Source organism: Pelecanus crispus, chromosome 1, assembly GCF_030463565.1.
Source record: "Pelecanus crispus isolate bPelCri1 chromosome 1, bPelCri1.pri, whole genome shotgun sequence".
Classification (NCBI taxonomy): domain Eukaryota; kingdom Metazoa; phylum Chordata; class Aves; order Pelecaniformes; family Pelecanidae; genus Pelecanus; species Pelecanus crispus.
In genome coordinates, this window is record NC_134643.1 from 53,853,803 (window position 1) to 53,860,612 (window position 6,810).

Consider the following 6,810-nt stretch of genomic DNA (forward strand, 5'->3'; position numbering starts at 1 on the left):
GTTTGGGGGCCACGCTACCTCTCCCTCCCCACGCCGGCTGCGGAAGAATCCAAAGAAACCCGAGCCACGTGGGCGCCTTTCTCCTCCCTCTCCCCACCGCCCCCCCGTGCCGCACAAGCCCTAGGACAGCGGCAGCCACCGGCACAGCCCCTTCCCTTCGCCGCGCCGGGCTGCCGCGCCCCCTGCGCTCGGCTCGCCCCAGCGCTGCCGCCCAGCCCCAGCCTTCCCGGGGCCGGGGCCGGGGCCGTGGGGGGCTGCGGCCGGCGGAGCCAGCCCCTCCCCGCGGGGCGGCCGCGCTGGGGCCGGGAGCCCCCGCGGCTCCTCGTTAGTATAGTGGTGAGTATCCCCGCCTGTCACGCGGGAGACCGGGGTTCGATTCCCCGACGGGGAGAGGCGCGCCCGCGCGCTTTTTTTTTTTCCCGCCTTCCTCGGAGCGCGCCAGGCCAGGCCCGTGGCTCCCGCTCCCCCCCCAGCCCCGCTCCGCGGCAAAACGCGCCAAATCGCCGCGCCCTTCCGGAGGAAAAACATTGTTTATAGCCTCCCCGTCGGGGAATCGAACCCCGGTCTCCCGCGTGACAGGCGGGGATACTCACCACTATACTAACGAGGAACTGCCATGTTTATCCCTTTCGCGGGGCTCCTTTTATGCGCAAACCACCACCGCCGTCCCGTCCCGTCCCGTCCCCCCCGCCCGCATCGGCGGGGGTTGCTGCAGAAGGGCGGGGGGGCGGGGGGCGATCTGCGGGCAGGAGAACGCGGGAGCCGCGAGGGCAGGCGGGGGGCGAGCGCGGCCCCCGCTGCCAGGGGCGGGTGCGCGGGTGGGGAGAGTGAACCTCCTCGCGCGGGAAGGCGGGAAACGAAGCAGTGGCGGAGGAGAGGGGCGGGCGCGGGGGGTGCGGGGTTCATCGGCGCCGGTTGCCATAGCGGGCGAGGAGGGTCCTCGCCCCCGCCGCCCCCGGCCCGCGCTCCCCGGGCTCGGTCCCACGGGGGCAGGGGCGGCGGGGCCGGCGGGCGAGTTCTAAGGCTCTGCCTGCGGCTGCCCAGCAGGACCTCGTGGCGCAACGGTAGCGCGTCTGACTCCAGATCAGAAGGCTGCGTGTTCGAATCACGTCGGGGTCACTTGCCTTTTTTTTCCCTTTTTTTCTCTTATTCTTTCTTTCCTCTGGCGGCCTTTACCGGCTTCATCTGGGAGAAAACGGGGGGACGTTAAATTTTTTTTTATTTTTTTTTTTTTTACTGCTGTAGCAATGTAATCATAAAGATCTCGCTGGATAAAATAGACATGTCTTTGTTTATGGTGTTCACGTATACAGGACTTTCTAATATCAGCTTAAACACAAAAGCCAAGACCGTGTCAAAGATCTACTTCGCGTTTTACAGAGACACCCCACTGTGTGGAAATGATGAGAAAAAGTCAGAAAGATGTCTAGAAAGAGCAACTTTCGATTTCAAACGGGACAGAGGCCCCAAAAATGGCAGGGAGAGTGTGTTTCCAGTATAGAAGCTCACATGAAAAGGAGTGGAAGCAAAGGCAGGGGAAGCAAGTGGTTGGAGGAGCCAAGAGCTCGGGCAGATGCTGCGTCAAGAGCCCTGAAGGCAAACAAAACCCTGACGGGGAGGGCGAGGGGAGCAGGGTGCAGTGTGGGCGCTTCCGAGGGTGATGGGCTTAGGCCGTGGAACTGAAGAGTTTTCTCAGAGGAGCCATTTCCACACGCTGAGGTGCCAGGGGCAGAAAGGCACAGGAGGAACTTAATTTTGATCTAGATATGAGATAGCGAGTCCTAGAAGTAATACTTCAGTGATTTGGCTGGACTGGAAAGTTTGACACAATGAAATTTAATTAGGAGGGAAACAGAACAGTTTCTCAAGGGAGAATTTGAGAGATTTGAGAGACAGACAATTTGAGAGACAGAGAGAAACATGCCAGAGAATTCTAAGTTTGTAAGAATTGATTATTAGTGTTGTAAACCATGGCAGAAAAAGAAGAGAATACAGAAGTCTTAGAAACCAGAATCAGCAGGGTCATCAAATGATGTGGGTTTTTTTAAGATAAATACTTTTGTTCTTACAGGCTAATAATTGTTCCATACACCCTGAAAACCTTTCAAATACAGAAATTCTGCATCTTCCTTAAGTGCTCTGTTCCAGCGCTCTACTATCCTTACTGTTATGAAGCGACTATGAGTAGTTCAACCCTGATGTCTCTTTTACCATAACTTAAATCCAGCCCTCGTGCTATTGCACCAGAGAGCAGTGCATTCCCTTCCTTTTTGTAGGTACTTCTTACGTATTTGAAAGTCACTATGCCTCTCCATAGCTTTTCTACACTAACAGACCTTGTTTGCTGGGCCTCCGATTATTTGTATCGCTTGCCTCTGGAGTCTTTCCAAATGAGTTGCATTTTTAAGTGCCCAGAACTGGTCACAGTATTTCAGCTGACTCAGGTTTTACCAGGTCTGAATGGCAGAGGAGGGCTGCCTCGTGCTGTGCTGACTGGACTTCCATTTATGTGGTTAGTCCTTTTTATGTGGTTAGTCCTTTTTTTTTTTTTTTCTTTTTGATGCACAATCTGTTAGATGGATGCATTTTTTATTGGATGCAGCACCGGGGAGCTGGATGTAAGAAGTGGTGGCAGTCAGCCTGCATTCCCGTACTGCTGCCGAAGCAGGTGCGCTGCTCTAAGCGTTCCAGATTGTTGCCAGACAATACCGCTGGCTTGCAGCGAGGGGTTCATCTACTGACGATACAGAAGATCTATTAACAGGAGTCGAAGTTTCCAGGGTGTGGTTTCACACTAACATACCTAACGTAACATGAGTACAGGCTGTCACAGAACAGTCCCTCTCGCTCTGCCCTATCCATGCCTGCCTGCGTGTTTCCCCCGTTCCGCGTGGATCGCGTCTTGCAGTTGCGCAGCAACAGCTGCTGGCTCAGCACGCAGATCTGGCGGCACAACTGCTAGATCCAACACAAGGAAAACGTCAGGAGTGCACGGCCTGGGACAGGATAGAGAGCAGGATCATCCCTTTCAACAACCACCACAGCTACTAATGGTTCGGTTAAATTTTTTGTGAGTTGTTCTTTGGAGGGAGAGCCTACTGTCCCTAAATCAAAATAATCTGCTGATGTTTCAAAACTAAATGAAAGAATTAAATGCGCCTTAGCTACGTGCAAACTCTCCCTCTCAATTTCATATCAGTAAAATGGGGATAATTATTCTCTTTAACCTCACAGCTGTTTTGCTGAGTGTCTCGTAATTAACGGAGTCAAGTACGCTGGTGGGTATTTGTCTCTCGCCAGCATTTGTACAGTAAGTGTGCTTCTGCACTTTTGTCCCTTTCCAACTTTTAAACACTTAATTTTGTAACCTGACCGATCTCTTAACACAGGTGTTTGTTTCATATGAAATTGTTACTGGCTAAATATAGACAATAACTTAAATCCACATAACGTTCAAAAATCTTGGAGCTGAAGTAATAGCTTACATATGGTAAATATAGCTTCTGCACTATCTCTGTCTGCATGTGATAAAAATAGATATCCAAATAATTCCTGTTTGGAAATGATTCAGTGTGGGAAACTGCCCTGTAAATTGTCCTTTTCACTTCATTTCTGTCAGCGTGCTTAAGTAGGAGCTGACACTTCAGTTTTCAATCCTTGTTGGTACCGGCCTTCGTCTATCGGAACGTCAGCAGCGAGAAGCTTTCAAACAGCTGTACCACTCAAGTTGCGCACGATTCTTTCCCTGCCTGGGGACGGAGACCTACAGACCCCCCCCAGCGCTGGGCCCCCCTGTATTCACACCAGGGGCAGCCACCCGACCCTTTACCACCTCCAGCAGCACAGATACAGCAGCGTTCCCCAGCTGGTGCGGGTGCCAGCGAGAGTGCAGTCACCTGGCCTGTCCCCCTGGTAAAACTACACCCACTGGCAAATTCAGGAGGAGATGGAATTTTTTCTGTAGGAGAATTGCTCTAGAAGCGATATGCCCCATTGGAGTAAGGCATGCTTTTTTCTTACCACTTTGCTGTGTCTACTTGGATTATGCTTAAAGACATTTCTGATAAGCTAGAGCAGTTAAAAAGCCACCTAATTTTTCTAAATTAATCAAGAATGCAGAGAAGACATGAGTGATTCTAGGAAGTACAGTTACACTGTGCCATAACGATCAGGCAACTGCTTATTTTATTTATAGTAATGCTTTCCAGTTTCTATTGCCTTTCTGAGAAGGAGTATTGTTTTCAATGTGAAACTCGCTGGGCACCAAGACTGAATTAATACTTCATATAGCTTTCTACATTTCCTTTAGCTAAGAAGATTTCCATATCAGTTCAGTCTAAGACAAGGGCATGTCTGTAGCACTTCCTTAAATGCCTTTGCCATGAATGGATTTATAGCCTTCACAATTTTACTATGTATTATGAGGCAAATATTACAGGTGAATGCAAATTGTACATCTATACTTCATTATGGATTAAATGTTATCCAAACCCTCCACCGAATTTAGGATACTTTTTTGAACACAGATACACAGAAAATTCATTTTTTCAGTATAGCGCAACATAAGCTACCTGTCTAATTTTAATGGGTGGCATTAGAAGTTACGAATCATAAACTTGGGGAAACTCAAAGCTAGAAATGTGAGATAATTTAGAAGGCATTCAGTGTTTTCATGTCAAAGAAGACTCTATGACTGAAAATCTCTTTCTCACGCTTAAGGAAAGCTAACAGATTCCAGACATTTGGGAGGGTCCTACAAAGGAAGGATTTTTGGCTTCTACTTTCAGCATATTTCACATTTTTAGGCAAGCTTACAGCAGTTTTTCAACCACTGAAAATGGCCATAGTCTCACACCATTTGCACTTTTTCCCTAACCTTTCCTTTTGTCACCATTTGTACTGACAAGAGGTAAAATGTGACTACCTGTTGCTCAGGTAGAGGCAGGTATTCTGGTCTTTGAAAACCATAACTTGCTGTTAGGGATAAACGTTTAAGTACTAGAACACTTTGCAGAAGGCATGGCAAAACAACAGTTTTGTACTCCAACCTTTAAGACACAAATCATATATTAGGCATAGAGACCACCTCGGGGGGTTTTTTTCCCTGTAAAAACATTAGAAGGATCTTTTGAGCTCATTCATAATGAACTTGTTCCCTTATCCCCTTTGACTGCTGCTTTAGGCTACAAAATGCGAGCTTTCTTTCCTTCAAACAAAATAAACAATAAAGGTACAGATCATCAGCTGTATTAAGGTCTAAGTGTGGTGGCAGTTGCAGGTTCCAGTGTTAATCATTATGTATGTGCACATTTTGGCGCTTTCTCATATTACCTTCCCTGTCTTCACCTTGCCTGGAGAATGCCTGTTGTTCCCAAGGAGTGACAATGAAAAGTGTAGAGCCAGGGAATAAAGGACAGTTTTGTGCTGAGGATTTTTGTATGGACTTTGCTTCCCAGAGAAGTCTACTGCTCTGAAATAGGGTGACACTAAAGTGTTACACCATGCTTTTTTAGCTTTTGTGACTTTGGAAGCAGCTAAATGTAAGCCAGTAAGAGCCCAGTGTCCATGCAAGGGAGTTATGTCAGTATAACAACATAACTAAGAAAGTAATTCACGAAAGATAATACATATTTCTATAGCTGGGGAAATAACTCCCAAAACATAAATGGACTGTAAATATGAACTGTAAGTAATGTCAATCTGAGGCTGTGGCTCTGCAACCACTGTATCGGATTTTGAACAATTAGCCAAAACATACGAGGCTGAGTTTCTGCTGTCTTTATGCTTCTATGCCAGTTTTGCCTGACAGCGAAAAGACAAAAAATACAGATCCAGGATAAAGCCAGTTAACCCATCCATTTGTTATGACCAAAGCTGAACTGGGAGTGTAACTTTGTAGTGATTTACTACTTCATACCATATTGCTGTTGCATTTTTTTATGCTACACTTAATGCATTAAAACCAGACTTAGCATCAAGGTACTTAGACTGAAAGGTGTAAACTGACTTCAAGCTCAACAGTTTTCGTCCCTTCTCTCCTAAGGGTCACTCACAAGAAAAGCAAGCACCAAGCGTATTGCACATTCTGAACAGTACAATGAGTTGCAAATGGCGGCTGCACTCCTCTAAGCAGCAGCATCAGAAAACAAGCTTCAGGCCTGAAGTATAATATCATTATTGCCCATGGGGATGTTAGATGGTGTCTGCACCAATTTTTTAGATTGCATTTCCACCATTAACTTTGGTTAAAATTTCCCAGACCCAGTTCCCCCTTACACTGCTTTACAACATTTTTTTTTTACTTGATACAAATCAAGGGTGTTAGTTTTTACATTAGTACGATAGTTGAAGGATCTCTTTGCTGCTGCCTTTCTGAAGTATGCTATGTCTGTCTGCATCAGGTTTCATATCTGAGTAAGATGCGAATTCTTAAAGGTGGGGGAAGGATCTGTTTTCCTAGGTACCTTTTCAAGGTGAAACATACTATATACACTTTATTACTATTGAATTTGGAGAGGAATTCAATTTCCTTTAAGCATTTCCAAAACACTTGTCATGTGATACCCATGTTCCAGGAAAAAAGTTTGGGTAAGATTTGCTGAAAAATAAACAGAACCATCTAATTTGTTCTGTTCAGGCCTACAAGTGGTAGTCAATCCACATTGGTATCTGAATATTTGCTTTGCATGGGTATGCTGTCAATGGAAAGAACACATTTCTACCCACCCACTGTTCAGCTTCATTGTCTAACAAACTGAACAGGCAAAGTATATACAACACCAAGAACCAAATACTTTTGGATATAAATTA

At 46.6% G+C, this 6,810-nt stretch overlaps 3 non-coding genes across 3 annotated transcripts; 2 read left to right on the top strand and 1 right to left on the bottom strand.

Annotated features, from left to right (window-relative positions):
• The first annotated feature begins 319 nt into the window (after nt 1-319).
• TRNAD-GUC (transfer RNA aspartic acid (anticodon GUC)) lies at nt 320-391 on the top strand. Its single transcript has one exon. It is a non-coding gene; the product is annotated as a tRNA-Asp (tRNA).
• A 147-nt stretch (nt 392-538) lies between these two features.
• On the bottom strand, nt 539-610 carry TRNAD-GUC (transfer RNA aspartic acid (anticodon GUC)). The gene has a single exon. It is a non-coding gene; the product is annotated as a tRNA-Asp (tRNA).
• A 437-nt stretch (nt 611-1,047) lies between these two features.
• TRNAW-CCA (transfer RNA tryptophan (anticodon CCA)) lies at nt 1,048-1,119 on the top strand. Its single transcript has one exon. It is a non-coding gene; the product is annotated as a tRNA-Trp (tRNA).
• The last annotated feature ends 5,691 nt before the right edge of the window (nt 1,120-6,810 follow it).